Here is an 18,612-nt window from a genome sequence, read left to right as displayed (position 1 = left end):
CATTTTTAGTCCTTGGAACACATATTCTGTTGCTAATAAGTTTTAAAATAATACTTGAGGAATGCTTGAATACAAACAAGAAGGAGTGCAGTAGGAACATGTTTTTGCATCACGGGACACCGATGTCTAAAGGGTAATTCTAAGCCTGTATGTAAGCCCTTAAATATTATCAATACTTTGACTAGCTGTTTTAACATAGAGAAATTCTACTCTTAGTTTTCTTTATGGACTATGGAATCAGAAGAAGTTACATTGTTTTATAGCTATCGAACCTTTCTCCTACCACTGGATGTAAAATTTAAGGACAGAGTTCAGCTGCATTTAACAGAATATCCTAAAACAGTGGTTTAAGTGACATATGCTATGTAAGTCACTTCAGTCATGTCCAACTCTGTGCGACCCCATAGACGGCAGCCCACCAGGCTCCCCTGTCCCTGGGATTCTCCAGGCAAGAACACTGGAGTGGGTTGCCATTTCCTTCTCCAATGCATGAAAGTGAAAAGTGAAAGTGAAGTCATTCAGTCGTGTCCGACTCTTCGCGACCGCATGGACTGCAGCCTACCAGGCTCCTCCATCCATGGGATTTTCCAGGCAAGAGTACTGGAGTGGGGTGCCATTGCCTTCTCCAATGCATGAGAGTGAAAAGTGAAAAGTGAAGTCGCTCAGTCGTGTCCGACTCTTAGCGACCCCATGGATTGCAGCCTAACAGGCTCCTCCGTCCATGGGATTTTCCAAGCAAGAGTACTGGAGTGGGGTGCCATTGCCTTCTCCAAGTGACATAGGTGTTACATTACTGCCTCAAAGCAAGAAATTCAGAAGTAGGCAGTCTGAAGTCTCAAGGAAGTCAGGCTGATTTTCTTGGCTTTTCCCTCAGAGCCAGCTCAAGATGGTTGCCAGAGCTCTTCATTTCTGGCTGGGAGTAAGGGAAATGTCCCAAGGGCAAAGAGGATACATGCGGTATTGAATGAATCCATTTCCTATTTAAGGTGCTTTCCCAGAAATCCTTCCCAATAAATCCGCTTATATCTTATCATCCAGAAATATTATTACGTGACTACCCATATCAGCACAGGAGTCTGAAAAATGATGTTTAGGTGGGAGCTTTTCCAAAACCAACATCAGTATTCTGCTAAATAAAAAAGAAGAAAAGTAACTGGAGATGTTACTAACAGACTCTAACTTGAAAACATTTAATTTCAGTTTCTTTATCTAAAAACAAATGATGAAAATTTATACTTTTCAAGATGTTTATTGACATTAACCTAGATAAAGTATATTAAAGCTGCCATCAGTGAACTCTACGTGTGTTGGGTGGAAAACTGACCACTCATTATCCAAATAATGTGGAATGTAAAGTAACATCAGCTCACAAATGTTTATTAACTCAAGTCCACTGGCATAGATTTTCCAAATTAAAGCAATATTGACTATCAAAATGGAGTATAGATCATTTACCCTAGGCATTGTCATGATTTTTATTTTCTGAAAGGCTAAGTATGGGCAGTGTCCTTCTATGGCACCTCAGTTGTAGGTTGGTTGCTGGAGAATGGCTGACCTGAGATTTCTGAAATTCCGAAGGAATAAATGATGTTAAGTCATAGAAAAAGGAGTTTATTTGACTTAAATGTGATTGTCCAATAAGCATATGCTAACTCACCTCTATATTATGAATGCTCTGGGGCACTGTAATAAAGGCTTTTTCATTGCCCTTGCTGCTAAGTCGCTTCAGTCATGTCTGACTCTCTGCGACCCCATAGACGACAGCCCACGAGGCTCCCCCGTCCCTCGGATTCTCCAGGCAAGAACACTGGAGTGGGTTGCCATTTCCTTCTCTAATGCATGAAAGTGAAAAGTCAAAGTGAAGTCGCTCAGTTGTGTCCGACTCTTCGCGACCCCATGGACTGCAGCCCACCAGGCCCTCCGTCCATGGGATTTTCCAGGCAAGAGTACTGGAGTGGGGTGCCATTGCCTTCTCTGTTAAAGGACTAAAATTCTTTCTTCAGCTAGCATCAATTAGAAAATAACAGTTTTTTTTTTTTCTCTTTCAAAATTCTATTTTTTTTAAATTTTATTTTATTTTTAAACTTTACATAATTGTATTAGTTTTGCCAAATATCAAAATGACAGTTTCTTACCATGAATTTTGTGTATGGGCTTGCATGTACCTGAGTAATATATTCTGGGTCAGACCCAAGAAGAGCGGGGAGGCTTCCATCTTTGAACAATGAGTATCCGTAAACTTCATTAGAGAAGAAAGGTGAGATTTTATCTTTCCTCTCTTCTATGATTATTGCAAGATTCTAGAAATCTTGGAATCATCACTTTCTGGCTTGAAAACTCCATGAAGCCGAGAAATGAGTTGTGACTTCTCCTTGGATCTTCAATTTAAAATATGCCTCTATTCTGTGTTTACAGAGTTTTTAATTAAAGTGCTTCATAGCTCTAATCTTATGCCAAAGTTTTGTAGAGATTTACTTTTGTCATAAGACTGGGATTATGCTTTTTGTTTCTCTCTATTTTCTGTCTGTCATGCAATGTAGTATTTTTTTTATTCAGTAGTTTTCCTTTTTATGTCTTATCTCTCTATCCTTTATCTCTCACTTGTTTTAAAAGTGCTATTTAATTTTATCTTTCTCCTTTATCTCCTCTTTTTTAAGTTACTGAAGGATAATCATTTTGAATTTTTTTTGACAGGAAGTGGTTAAAATATTTTTGAATTTTTTTCAATTAGAATTAATATACAAGTAAAATAAATATGTCCATGGACTTGTTAACTTCATTATGTTCTTTGATAGACTTTTTAATATACACTTGGTAAAGTGCTAAGAAATTTTAAGTGATTACCAAAGGAAGAGTTGTCATTTCTGGCTGTCTTCTTCTTCTATGGTTTAATCGCACTGAAATGTTTAGGTGTGGCATTTAATTCAAAGCATGTGCCCAGCCCTCTGATTCACTACTTTGACCCCAAGTAATGGACATCCCAAGGGGTACTCTGTGTGCTGAACATGATGGCTTAATGGAACTACACATGACTTAACAGAAATCAAAACTTCTGAGCAAGGAAATATGGAAAACTTTGCTAAACTCATTTGTGAAGTGCACTCTCCTACCTATCCAGTATCATGTGGCCATTGACAAATAAGTAGGAAAACAACATGAAAGAATGTCAGTATTGGAAATACTAATTGTAAATGTTGTCCCCATTCCATACACTCTGCCTTGACCATTCAGTAATGACTCTGCAAGTGTGTGTTAGTGTTCTCTGGAGTGCCTGATAAAACCTCAGTTCTTAAGATACTGTGATTCTGTAGGGAGATAGATATAGGCCTAGGAGCTACACTGGAAAAATTGGGACGTTGGCCTTAAGGGAAGAGACAGAGCTTAGTCAAAAGAAAAGTAATTTAAAACAAGCAAACAAAAACACAAAGGTTTGGGATTTCGTAGGGTCACTGAGATATGGATAATTAAGACTGAAATAGTTATATCACTGTGTCCTAACAAACTTAAACTGAACTTATTTTTTTGGGGGGGTGGGTTTAAATCCATGTATTTTTGTGTATTGGAGAGAAAATAGAAATCTTCTGGATCCCATAAATCTTTGAATAAGCTGAATTAAGTGAACCATGAAAAAAGGTTATCACATTTTTTAAGTCAAAAGCATCCAGTGACAATGAGTAAAAGATTGTCAGATGAGACTGCAGCATTCAAAATAATATATTTATACACATACATATATACACACATACACACAATGCACTTACACATATTTGTTAATTCCCAGATTCCTGGCACTGTTCAATGGACTAGGGTTCACAGTTGTTGAGGTGAAAAAAACAAAAACAAAAGCAAGGTTCTAACCCTCATGGAGCTCATGTAAAACAGACACAAGCATGAAATTAATAATTATAAATAATTTTTTCACTCCATTCATAAGAGGAGCCATGTAGGAAAACTACAGAGGATTTTGAAATGTCTTAGTTAAGAACCTAATTTTGTCCGCAATAAAGACAGCAGATTTAAATCTTTAGAAACATACTTTCCTTATGATCTAGAGTGTTTATGTCTCAGGGAGGGAGTCAGTAGGTGGGTGGTGTGGGAGGGAGCAGTAGTCTAGTGCCGGAGCCAAGGGAGGAAACAACTTTGTTCACAATAAGCATCCTTAGTAAAGCCAAAGTACAATGACATCAGCGTCTACACATTTCCCATGATTTCTAAAAATATAATCAACTCATTTATAGATAAACACTACAACATACAATTTTTTTTAAATTAATGAGTGATTTGTGCATTTAGTCTTAAGATTAAGTAGTACTATTACATTTAGATGTAATGTTTCCCATGCCTTACACTGTTGAGAAAACAATATCCTGAAGATAGGCCACATCTTCTGTTTCAGTCCCAGCCATTTATTTCCTGCCTTTCTTTATCATTATTATTAATCAAAATGTTTGCAACTGTGAACTGTCCTACTTTTTATTTTTAGGCTTTGCCCCCCGCTAAATTCACATATAAAGGGAACACGCAATTCTTCTTGATGATCATCCCTCCCTTTCAATTACAGCAATAATTTTCCTGGAATGATGGTCCTATTGATTGTCCAACTGCAATCTGTGTGCCAGAAATGCTTAATACTATCTTGTTATTCACAGTCTGTTTAATGGTAAACAGGGGATTTGTAGCTTGTCAAATTTAATGACCAGAAGAACCAATAAAATATGACAGGAAAGACTTCCCACTCTTTAGGAAAGAAATGGTTCCATCTGCACAAATGATAAGTGTGTCAGAAAATCCCTGTGGTTGTGAAAAAGAAGAAAATCACAATTATATATTTGAGAAAGAAAATGTGCATGGTGTCCACATTCAGAATGGAATGCTATGATATAGGAAATTATTACTTTGAAGTCCCTTGTTTTTCTAGGTTAGGATTTCTCAAAACTGAATTTGTATGCTTCTATTAGGACTGAAGATTTATACAACCGATATTGGCCCCCAGGGCAATCTAAATTCCTTTCATTGGTGAGCCCACCACTTCTTTCCCATATTTCGAATTCCCCAAAATTAGGTTCTGTGATGGCATGTCGAATGATACTGAGGGACCAAGGAGATTGTAATGGAAGTGAAATCCTTCATCCATTGTGTATTTTTGCCCTCCCCTAACCCTATATCCTCGCCTAACCCTACATCTACTTCTGACACCGATACTTATTGATTTTTGTTGTTGTTGTTGAGTCATTAAGTCATGTCCAACTCTTTGCGATCCCATGGACTGTAGCATACAAAGCTCCTCTGTCATCCACTGTCTCCCAGAGTTTGCTCAAATTCATGTCCTTTGAGTTGGTGATGCTATCCAACCATTTTATCCTCTGCTTTTGCGTTCAATCCCTTCTCCTTTTGCCTTCAATCTTTCCCAGGTTCAGGGTCTTTTCCAATGAGTTGGCTCTTCTCATTGGGTGGCCAAAGTAATGGAGCTTCACCTTCAAATGAATATTGAAGGTTGATGTCCTTTAGGATTAACTGCTTTGATCTCCTTGCTGTCAAAGGGCCTTTCAAGACTCTTCTTCAGCACTGCAATTCAAAAGCAATATTTATTGATACTGCCACCATAACCCTGATAGCAGCCCTCAACCCATATCTTCTGGTTAGATCATTGGTTTTCAAAATATGCATAAAGATTATTGGAGTAACTGAAAATTTCTACCTTCTAAGAGAAATTGTATATCTGTGGACATGTCTGGGCCAAGGAACTGTTTTTGTTGTTATTTTTGTTGTTCTTTTGTTTTAATGACACTTGAATCAGATACAGATGGCCTGATGCTATACTGTATGGAACTCTGCATATACTCTATAGTTAAACACTACATAGCTATTGTCATGTGCTTCAACTCATACTCTGATGCTTCCAGACATGAATTTGGGGATGGTCCTGACATATCATGGAGGGTCACTGTGAAGATAAAATAGAAAGTCTTACAGATTTGAGTACTACCTGATGTTTAGAAGTACTCTATAATGCTTGCTGTATTGTTCTGCTGGTTTTGTTGTTGTAGCTTCAGTTATTAACCACATCCTCGAATTAACTTAATAGTTAAATGGAAATATATTGTAAGGTATCAATGGTACCCATGGGATCCATAGTCTCAAAGTACAGTAAAGCACCATTGATGAAGTGCTGGAATCAGGAATTAGAAATCCACCAAAGGGGACTTTGTCTTAATCATTCTTGGGAACCACATAGCCTCTCATCTCTATTTTTCTCTGTATGTCTGCCTTTGTTGACTGTCTTTATTTCTCCCAAGGTATCCCAGTCTTGGTCAGGATACACTTCCTGAGCTTACATTAGCTCTTCCACTGTCAGAGATTAACTAACCTGATTAAACGCCAGTTTTATATTCCTAGAAGAACGATTCGAATGAATTCTTCTTTGGCCTATCGATGGTGATCTATCATTGGTTCAGTTGGCTGTAAAGTGGTGTGTAAGAAATGAAATGCTGGCATATTGCTAGACTCCAGCTGCATGTAGAGGGGCAGTTCTGAGATATGGAAAAGCATGGGCTGGGCAAGGAGCCTTAATAATACATACCATCAGGGTTTCTAATATTACCACAGTTAGGAGTAGTTTAGGATTTGTATATGGTACACTCTGAGTTCAGTCAGAGATCTTTCCGGAATATAACCCAAATATTATTTGGATGTTGTCCTGGGCTTCTAAAATCTAAGATCAGATGGTTTATCACTAAATGAAATGTAAGGCAACAGTCATTAGGGAAAATTGTGTAGGAAACACATTGATCACTAATGGTCTACCTCCCCTGTGTGAACTTTGTCCCTACTTTTTTCTGATGACTCATGTTCTTGTTTGCCTTTTTAAAAGAAAAGAGGTAACACTTAACTTCTGTCTTAATGTGTTACCCTCAGTGATATTTATATTTTAAAGTACCACAGACTAAACAGTTTAAAAAACAAAAAGAAAGGAATCAACAATAATGGCGAAGTTAGACAAACACAGGAAAGACATTTTTGAATACTGGGCTTTTGGCACCCCTCAAATGATCCTAAAGAGATAAACTACTGAGTACTCTCTACTATGTTTCTGGTTAGCTTTGCCTATTAGCTGAATTCAGTTTTATTTACAGAGTGCAGACATGCTGTGGTTGCACCCAGTCATTGAATCATAGCAATGACTGAAAGTGACAGCCTCAGTGCAGCTTGGATCTTTGCCATATCCCTGACCAGCATTTGAACTTCGGTTTTGACATGAAGCCACACTACCATGGTCACAGAACAAGGTTCCATCCATGGTTATGTAACTGACTTCCCAAGGTTTCCTCTGAAGCAACGAAACTCTGGAAATGAATGGGCAACTTAGTATTTTATCTATTCATAGAACTTTGGTGTCTATTTGTTTTAAATGTTTTCATGTTTAAACATCTGGTATGATATTTCTGTAGGTAAACGTAAAAAATAATATATATATTGTTCTAGAAAGGGCTCTTGCTTTGTTTTACTTGTGGCTCTCATTACCATTATGATTTAGGTTACAACTACTCATTTGAACCATATGATATTGTGGGTATTTAATCATTTTACCCTACAGAAATGGCTATCTCATGTAGTCTAATCTAAATACTCATATGACATACTCTGGGAAGAAATTGTATGAGGAAGATATTCATATCAAAGAAAAAAAGATGTAACATTGAGCTTACAGAACAAACTCCAAAATGTTTTTTTAATTATGATAATAAATAGAAAGATGATCAGAAGAAAGTATAAAAACTGATCAGTAGATACCTTTGAATGGTAAGTAGAAATATGAGATATTTTGTACAGTTTTATTTTATGCAGTAGGAATGGATTATATTTTTTAATAACATATAATTTTTTATAGTTTCTAAAGCAGCTATATGTGAACCGTGACCTTCCTGATATTCAAGCTGGTTTTAGAAAAGGCAGAGGAACCAGAGATCAAATTGCCAACATTCGCTGGATCATGGAAAAAGCAAGAGAGTTCGAGAAAAACATCTATTTCTGCTTTATTGACTATGCCAAAGCCTTTGACTGTGTGGATCACAATAATCTATGGAAAATTCTTCAAGAGATGGGAATACCAGACCACCTGATCTGCCTCTTGAGAAATTTGTATGCAGGTCAGGAAGCAAGAGTTAGAACTGGACATGGAACAACAGTCTGGTTCCAAATAGGAAAAGGAGTACGTCAAGGCTGTATATTGTCACCCTGCTTATTTAACTTATATGCAGAGTACATCATGAGAAACACTGGACTGGAAGAAACACAGGCTGGAATCAAGATTGCCAGAAGAAATATCAATAACTCTAGATATGCAGATGATACTACCCTAATGGCAGAAAGTGAAGAGGAACTCAAAAGCCTCTTGATGAAAGTGAAAGTGGAGAGTGAAAAAGTTGGCTTAAAGCTCAACATTCAGAAAACGAAGATCATGGCCTCTGGTCCCATCACTTCATGGGAAATAGATGGGGAAACAGTGGAAACAGTGTCAGACTTTATTTTTGGGGGGCTCCAAAATCACTGCAGATGGTGACTGCAGCCATGAAATTAAAAGACACTTACTCCTTGGAAGGAAAGTTATGACCAACCTAGATAGCATATTCAAAAGCAGAGACATTACTTTGCCAACAAAGGTCCATCTAGTCAAGGCTGTGGTTTTTCCTGTGGTCATGTATGCATGTGAGAGTTGGACTATAAAGAAAGCTGAGCGCCAAAGAATTGATGCTTTTGAACTGTGGTATTGGAGAAGACTCTTGAGAGTCCCTTGGACTGCAAGGAGATCCAACCAGTCCATCCTAAAGGAGATTAGTCCTGGATGTTCATTGGAAGGACTGAGGTGGAAGCTGAAACTCCAAATCTTTGGCCACTGGATACAAAGAGCTGACTCATTTGAAAAGATCCTGATGAAAGTGAAAGTGGAGCGTGAAAAAGTTGGCTTAAAGCTCAACATTCAGAAAACTAAGATCATGACATCCGGTCCCATCACTTCATGGGAAATAGATGGGGAAACAGGGGAAACAGTGTTAACAGTGTCAGACTTTATTTTTTTGGGCTCCAAAATCACTGCAGATGTGACTGCAGCCATGAAATATTTGGCAAAACCAATACAGTATTGTAAAGTTTAAAAATAAAATTAAATTAAAAAATAAACAAATAAAAGATGCTTACTCCTTGGAAGGAAAGTTATGACCAACCTAGATAGCATATTCAAAAGCAGAGACATTATTTTGCCAACAAAGATTCATCTAGTCAAGGCTATGGTTTTTCCTGTGGTCATGTATGGATGTGAGAGTTGGACTGTGAAGAAGGCTGAGCACCAAAGAATTGATGCTTTTGAACTGTGGTGTTGGAGAAGACTCTTGAGAATCCCTTGGACTGCAAGGAGATCCAACCAGTCCATTCTGAAGGAGATCAACCCTGGGATTTCTTTGGAAGGACTGATGCTGAGGCTGAAACTGCAATACTTTGGCCACCTCATGCGAAGAGTTGACTCATTGGAAAAGACTCTGATGCTGGGAGGGATTGGGGGCAGGAGGAGAAGGGGACAACAGAGGATGAGATGGCTGGATGGCATCACTGACTCAATGGACGTGAGTCTGGGTGAACTCCGGGAGTTGGTGATGGACAGGGAGGCCTGGCGTGCTGCGGTTCATGGGGTCGCAAAGAGTCAGACACGATTGAGCGACTGAACTGAACTGAACTGAACTGAAAGCAGCATATATTGTTTTTAGAAATCTTGGAAATTATGAAAAATGATAAAGAAAAATCTACCATGCAGAGTTTTTGTGATGACTTTTGTCTATCATTTCATTTTTTTTCACTAAAAACTTTGTCACTATATAGCTTAGCTTCCTTTTTTTTTCTTATTGATGAACATGAACATTTTACACATGTTTATTGGTCATTTGTATTAATGTTATTGCTACTTACTGATTGTTGTTCTTCAGTCACTAAATCATGTCTGACTCTTGTGACTCATCGACTGCAGAACACCAGGCTTCCCTGTCCTTCACTATCCCCCAGAGTTTGCTGAAACTCATGTCCATTGAGTCGGTGATGCCATCCAAACATCTCATCTTCTGTTGCCCTCTTCTCCTCCTATCTTCAATCTTTCCCAGCATCAGAGTCTTTTTCAGTGAATCGGTTCTTAGCATCAGGTGGCCAAAATATTGGAGCTTCAGCTTCAGCATCAGTTCCTCCAATGAATATTCAGGGTTGATTTCCTTTAGGATTGACTGGGAAGAAAACATGGGCTATTTTTTCTTTATATTTTTGCTTTTTTCTCCATATTTTCCTTCATCACCAAGAAGTAACTGGACTCTTGAAGATAAAATGAAATTTAGGTTGGATTTTGTTTCTAACCCTTTAAGAATTATTGCTATGTATATGAACTTGGGCATGTCAGAGCACTTGGCAAAATGCACTTCTAAAATAAATCTAAAAAAGCAAATTCTGTAAAATAGCTACTTTTGACCTAGAATTCTTGGTTAGGTAATGTTGATACAATAATCATGTTATTTCATCGCCAAAAACTTTAATATATTGGAAAGGTAAGCCTCAGTAGAGTCCAGATTTGTGTGAAAACAGTTACTTCCCCCAAATTGGTTATTTTCTTCTTTTCCTGCTGCTTAAAAACAATGAAATCATCTTATGATAATGACTCCTATAAAAAAGCACGAGCTTTTATTTAAGGAAGACCATTCAGGTACTCTGGAAAAGAATCAAAGTAAAAAATTCTTAGAATTTAGTCCCACTCTACTCCAAATTGAGGAAGATAATAAATCAATAAAGCATTGTTTTTTGTTTTTTTGGATTGATGGAAACCCTTTCATCACTTTATTTTTCCTATTTCTCTCCGTATTTGTTTAATCATTTTATGATAGTAATGGTCATGTTTTACAAGTTCAGATCAGATCAGATCAGATCAGTCGCTCAGTCGTGTCTGACTCTTTGCGACCCCATGAATTGCAGCGCACCAGGCCTCCCTGTCCCTCACCAACTCCCGGAGTTCACTGAGACTCACGTCCATCGAGTCAGTGATGCCATCCAGCCATCTCATCCTCTGTCGTCCCCTTCTCCTCCTGCCCCCAATCCCTCCCAGCATCAGTCTTTTCTAATGAGTCAACTCTTCGCATGAGGTGGCCAAAGGACTGGAGTTTCAGCTTTAGCATTATTCCTTCCAAAGAAATCCCAGGGCTGATCTCCTTTACAAGTTAGAGATGCATATTAATTTGTGAATGTACTATAAATGACAAAAAGCTGAATGTTCTTTCTTTAATCTTGTTGGATTGAGTCAAATGCGGTTTCCAAGTATGGGATTGAGTTAAATTGTTTTAATTGATTTAAGGAACTTCTTAATAAAAAGTTTATAGTTATTCACAATCTGCAGTTGCAACCATCTTCTAGAAGTTATGCTCTTCCCTGCCTCCTTCCCACCTTCCCTCTCTCCCTGCTCCTTCCTCTCTCTTACTTTAGGAGAAAGGTACATTCTGCCAAAATGATTTACTTTTATTCATAGGAGCCAAGGCTTCATTTGGAATAGACATCGACAGTAAATAAAGATAATATAAATGTCATCATTTTATTGATTTTCTTGCTCTCTTAATTAGCAAGACAATTGATCTTTACTCTTTTTTTGTGTGTGAACCACCTTCATTGGAATCAGTTTTGGCTTACCTAAGATATTCAACTCAGAAAGTCTGTTGAATGCAGAAAAGCTTAGGGGAAACTGCCATTAGGCATCTACTCTGAAAGCATGCAAACCAGAAATTTATTTTCTTTCATTGATTCTTTACAGAAGGCCAGCTACTACTTGTAAGGCAACAAGAGAAAAATCATTCATTTTTCTGAGATATTGCTCTTCTTTGATTGAGTGGATTTTTTTTCTTCAAAGGATTTATTTTATCCCTTTGAAAGTTAAATTAGGGTAACTTATGTAAACTGGAGAAGGGCATGGCAACTCACTCCAGTATTCTTGCCTAGAGAATCCCATGGACAGAGGAGCCTAGCAGCCTACAGTCCATACAGTCACAAAGAGTCAGACACAACTGAAGCGACTTAGCAGGCATGTAAAAGGAACATCAGTCATGGGTTAGGATTTTGAGGGAGTGGAGACAGGCACAACAGGGGAATGCAACAGCCAGACATAGAAGACTTGTAAATAAAATAATGTCACATACATTTAAAAGTGGGCTTCCCAGGTGGCTCAATGGTAAAGAATCCTCCTGCAAATGCAGGAGACACAGGTTCCATTCCTGGGCTGGGAAGACCCCTGGAGGGGGAAATGGCAAGCCACTCCAGTATTCTTGTCTGGGAAATCCCATGGACAGAGGAGCCTAGCAGGCCACAGTCCATAGGGTTGCAAAGAGTTGGACACAACTGAGTGCACACCATTTAAAAGTAGAAGTTACTATAAACATATAGAAACTGATATCTTTATATTATCCTTGAATAGAAAAGATATAATACGGTGCTTAAGAAGTTAAATTAAGTATTTCTGAGAAGTTTCTTTGTATACTAAAATTTCATTTTCTAAATAAGAGAATAGAGCTTATTTAAGCCGTTATTATGACATTGCATAAAGTACAAATCACTGTATCTGTAGCAGGATAGTTGGTAGGTAGTTATCATTTTAAATACATAATTTAATGAAAATATATTTAAAACAGCCTATTATTAGCTCTTAACTTCTTTTTAAAGCTACCAACTGAGTGTGTACTCTTATGTACTCATACTCATTTATTATATGGTCTTACCTAAATTTTTTTGTATATAACCCCAGGAAGTAATTCATATGCCAGTGTCTCAGTCTATTTTTCACTCTCACTTTCATAAAGAACTTTTAAAGACATTATTTTTTCTTTACCGTATCCACCTCTATTAGTTTTTTCATGCTTCTCTAACACCCCTATACAAGATAGCTTATAAACAACAGAAATTTTTTTCTCACAAGTCTTAAGCATGTGAATTCCAAGATCAGTGCTCCAGTAGATTTGATACTTGGTGAGAATCTACTTCCTGTGACTGTAACCTCACAAGAGGCAGAAAAGATATCCAGGGATCTAGGGGCTCTGTTATAAAAGCTCCATTCCGCCCCCATGACCTAATGGCCTCCCCAGAGCCCCACTTTCAAATACTATTCCCGCTGGGAATTGGGCGTTTCAAAATATGAATGGGGGTAGCGGTGTAAATATTCAGTCTATAACACCATACAATAAAAACAAAACATCTATTTCTGCTTTATTGACTATGCCAAAGCCTTTGACTGTGTGGATCACAATAAACTGTGGAAAATTCTGAGAGAGATGGGAATATCCGACCACCTGAACTGCCTCTTGAGAAACCTATATGCAGTCAGGAAGCAACAGTTACAACTGGACAGGGAACAACAGACTGGTTCCAAATAGGAAAAGGAGTACGTCAAGGCTGTATATTGTCACCCTGCTTATTTAACTTATATGCAGAGTACATCATGAGAAATGCTGGGCTGGAAGAAGCACAAGCTGGAATCCAGATTGCTGGGAGAAATATCAATAACCTCAGATATGCAGATGACACCATCCTTATGGCAGAAAGTGAAGAAGAACTAAAGCGCCTCTTGATGAAAGTGAAAGTGGAGAGTGAAAAAGTTGGCTTAAAGCTCAACATTCAGAAAACGAAGATCATGGCATCCGGTCCCATTACTTCATGGCAAATAGATGGGGAAACAGTGGAAACAGTGGCTGACTGTATTTTTCTAGGCTCCAAAATCACTGCAGATGGTGATTGCAGCCATGAAATTAAAAGACGCTTACTCCTTGGAAGGAAAGTTATGACCAACCTAGATAGCATATTCAAAAGCAGAGACATTACTTTGCCAACAAATGTCCATCTAGTCAAGGCTATGGTTTTTCCAGTGGTCATGTATGGATGTGAGAGTTGAACTATAAAGAAGGCTGAGCACCAAAGAATTGGTACTTATGAACTGTGGTGTTGGAGAAGACTCTTGAGAGTCCCTGGACTGCAAGGAGATCCAACCAGTCCATCCTAAAGGAGATCAGTCCTGGGTGTTCATTGGAAGGACTGATGTTGAAGCTGTAACTCCAGTACTTTGTCATCTTGATGCGAAGAGCTGACTCATTTGAAAAGACCCTGATGCTGGGAAAGACTGAGGGCACGAGGAGAAGGGGAAAACAGAGGATGAGATGGTTGGATGGCACCACTCTCTATGGACATGAGTTTGGGTGAACTCTGGGAGTTGGTGATGGACAGGGATGCCTGGCATGCTGTGGTTCATGGGGTCGCAAAGAGTCAGACATGACTGAGCAACTGAACTGAACTGAACTGAACAATAAAAATTTAACATCACAGTTATACTTTAAATCTATGCCTGTATTGTGTATATATCTGTGCTTTACACATAAAAAGACTTAAGACTTTTCAGCCCAAAGAACTGTGTTTTCTCCTTTGAGGGAAATATTGTTCCCATTGATAATGTGTAAGTATTTATTGTTGCTGTTGTTCACTCACTCAGTCATTTCCAGCTCTTTGTGAATCCATGGACTGTAGCTCACCAGGCTTCCATGTCCTTCACCATCTCTTGGAGTTTGCCCAAGTTCATCTTCATTGAATCCCTGATGCCTTCCAACCATCTCATCCTCTGTTGCCCTCTTCTCCTTCTGACTTCAGTCTTTCCAAGAAGGGTCTTTTACAATGAGTTGGCTCTTCACATAGGTGGCCAAAGTATTGGAGCTTCAGCTTCAGCATAAGTCCTTCCAATGAGTATTAATGGTTGATTTCCTTTAGGAATGACTGGTTTGATCTCCTTGCAGTTCAAGGGACTCTCAAGAGTCTTCTCCAGCACCACAATTTGAAAGCATCAATTTTTCAGTGCTATGCCTTCTTTATGTTCCTGCTCTCACATCCATACATGACTACCAGAAAGACCATAGCCTTGACTATGAATCTTTGTCAGCTGACTGATGTCTTTGCTTTTTAACACTGTGTCTAGGTTTGTCATAGCTTTCTTGCCAAGAAGCAAATGTCTTCTAATTTCATGGCTCCAGTCACCATCCACAGTGATTTTAGAGCCCAAGAAGAGGAAATCTGTCACTCATTCTATCTTTTCACCTTCTATTTTCCATGAAGTGGTGGGAACAGATGCCAGGATCTTAGTCTTTTTGTTTGTTTGTTTTGTTTTGTTTTAATTTTATTTTATTTTTAAACTTTACAATATTGTATTGGTTTTGCCAAATATCGAAATGAATCCGCCACAGGTATACATGTGTTCCCCATCTTGAACCCTCCTCCTTCCTCCCTTCCCATACCATCCCTCTGGGTCGTCCCAGTGCAGCAGCCCCAAGCATCCAGTGTCGTGCATTGAACCTGGATTGGCGACTCGTTCCATATATGATATTATACGTATTTCAATGCCATTCTCCCAAATCATCCCACCCTCTCCCTCTCCCACAGAGTCCAAAAGACTGTTCTATACATCAGTGTCCCTTTTGCTGTCTCGTACACAGGGTTATTGTTACCGTCTTTCTAAATTCCATATGTATACGTTAGTATACTGTATTGGTGTTTCTCTTTCTGGCTTACTTCACTCTGTATAATAGGCTCCAGTTTCATCCACCTCATTGGAACTGATTCAAATGTGTTCTTTTTAATGGCTGAGTAATACTCCATTGTGTGTATGTACCACTGCTTTCTTATCCATTCATCTGCTGATGGACATCTAGGTTGCTTCCATGTCCTGGCTATTATAAACAGTGCTGCGATGAACATTGGGGTACACGTGTCTCTTTCAATTCTGGTTTCCTCAGTGTGTATGCCCAGCAGTGGGATTGCTGGATCATAAGGCAGTTCTATTTCCAGTTTTTTAAGGAATCTCCACACTGTTCTCCATAGTGGCTGTACTAGTTTGCATTCCCACCAACAGTGTAAGAGGGTTCCCTTTTCTCCACACCCTCTCCAGCATTTATTGCTTGTAGACTTTTGGATCACAGCCATTCTGACTGGCGTAAAGTGGTACCTCATAGTGGTTTTGATTTGCATTTCTCTGATAATGAGTGATGTTGAGCATCTTTTCATGTGTTTGTTAGCCATCTGTATGTCTTCTTTGGAGAAATGTCTATTTAGTTCTTTGGCCCATTTTTTGATTGGGTCATTTATTTTTCTGGAATTGAGCTTTAGGAGTTGCTTGTATATTTTTGAGATTAGTTGTTTGTCAGTTGCTTCATTTGCTATTATCTTCTCCCATTCTGAAGGCTGTCTTGTCACCTTGCTTATAGTTTCCTTTGTTGTGCAGAAGTTTTTAAGTTTAATTAGGTCCCATTTGTTTATTTTTGCTTTTATTTCCAATATTCTGGGAGGTGGGTCATAGAGGATCCTGCTGTGATGTATGTCGGAGAGTGTTTTGCCTATGTTCTCCTCTAGGAGTTTTATAGTTTCTGGTCTTATGTTTAGATCTTTAATCCATTTTGAGTATATTTTTGTGTATGGTGTTAGAAGGTGCTCTAGTTTCATTCGTTTACAAGTGGTTTACTAGTTTTCCCAGCACCACTTGTTAAAGAGATTGTCTTTAATCCATTGTATATTCTTGCCTCCTTTGTCAAAGATAAGGTGTCCATATGTGCGTGGATTTATCTCTGGGCTTTCTATTTTGTTCCATTGATCTATATTTCTGTCTTTGTGCCAGTACCATATTGTCTTGATAACTGTGGCTTTGTAGTAGAGCCTGAAGTCAGGTAGGTTGATTCCTCCAGTTCCATTCTTCTTTCTCAAGACAGCTTTGGCTATTCGAGTTTTTTTGTATTTTCATACAAATTGTGAAATTATTTGTTCTAGCTCTGTGAAGAATACCGTTGGTAGCTTGATAGGAATTGCATTGAATCTATAAATTGCTTTGGGTAGTATACTCATTTTCACTATATTGATTCTTCCAATCCATGAACATGGTATAATTCTCCATCTATTAGTGTCCTCTTTGATTTCTTTCACCAGTGTTTTATAGTTTTCTATATATAGGTCTTTAGTTTCTTTAGGTAGATATATTCCTAAGTATTTTATTCTTTCCGTTGCAATCGTGAATGGAATTGTTTCCTTAATTTCTCTTTCTGTTTTCTCATTATTAGTGTATAGGAATGCAAGGGATTTCTGGGTGTTGATTTTATATCCTGCAACTTTACTATAGTCATTGATTAGTTCTAGTAATTTTCTGGTGGAGTCTTTAGGGTTTTCTATGTAGAGGATCATGTCATCTGCAAACAGTGAGAGCTTTACTTCTTCTTTTCCAATTTGGATTCCTTTTATTTCTTTTTCTGCTCTGATTGCTGTGGCCAAAACTTCCAAAACTATGTTGAATAGTAATGGTGAAAGTGGGCACCCTTGTCTTGTTCCTGACTTTAGAGGAAATGCTTTCAATTTTTCACCATTGAGGATAATGTTTGCTGTGGGTTTGTCATCTATAGCTTTTATTATGTTGAGGTATGTTCCTTCTATTCCTGCTTTCTGGAGAGTTTTGATCATAAATGGATGTTGAATTTTGTCAAAGGCTTTCTCTGCATCTATTGAGATAATCATATGGTTTTTATTTTTCAATTTGTTAATGTGGTGTATTACAGTGATTGATTTGTGGATATTGAAGAATCCTTGCATCCCTGGGATAAAGCCCACTTGGTCATGGTGTATGATCTTTTTAATGTGTTGTTGGATTCTGATTGCTAGAATTTTGTTAAGGATTTTTGCATCTATGTTCATCAGTGATATTGGCCTATAGTTTTCTTATTTTGTGGGATCTTTGTCAGGTTTTGCTATTAGGGTGATGGTGGCCTCATAGAATGAGTTTGGAAGTTTACCTTCCTCTGCAATTTTCTGGAAGATTTTGAGTAGGATAGGTGTAAGCTCTTCTCTAAATTTTTGGTAGAATTCAGCTGTGAAGCTGTCTGGACCTGGGCTTTTGTTTGCTGGAAGATTTTTGATTACAGTTTCAATTTAAGCTGGCTTTTTCACTCTCCTCCTTCACCCTCATCAAGAGGCTCTTTAGTTCCTCTTCACTTTCTGCCATTAGAGTGGTATCTTCTGCATATCTGAAGTTGCTGATATTTCCCCCGGCAATGTTGATTCCAGCTTGTAACTCCTCCAGCCTGGCATTTTCTATGATGTGCCCTACATATAAATTAAGTGAACAGGGTGACAATAACAGCCTTGTCCTACTCCTTGCTCAATCCTGGGCCAGTCAGTTGTTCATTACACAGTTCTGTTTCTTCTTGTCTGGCATGCAGGTTTCTTAGGAGACAGGTCAGATGGTCTGCTATTACCATCCCTTTAAGGGTTTTCCACAGTTTGTTATGATCCACACAGTCAAAGGCTCTATTGTAGTCAAAGAAACTGAGGTAGATGTTTTTCTGAAATTTTTTTGGTTTCTCTATGATCCAGTTAATGCTGGTAATTTGATCTTTGGTTCTTCATTTCTAAACCCAGTTTGAACATCTGGAAATTCACCCAAGACAGACGGGTCATAGCGTAGAGTTCTTACAAAATGTGATCCACTAAAGGAGGGAATGGCAAACCATTCAGTTATACTCACTGTGAGAACCCTATGAA

This window comes from Bubalus bubalis, chromosome 4 (assembly GCF_019923935.1).
Source record: "Bubalus bubalis isolate 160015118507 breed Murrah chromosome 4, NDDB_SH_1, whole genome shotgun sequence".
NCBI lineage: Eukaryota > Metazoa > Chordata > Mammalia > Artiodactyla > Bovidae > Bubalus > Bubalus bubalis.
This window is presented reverse-complemented; position numbering follows the sequence as displayed.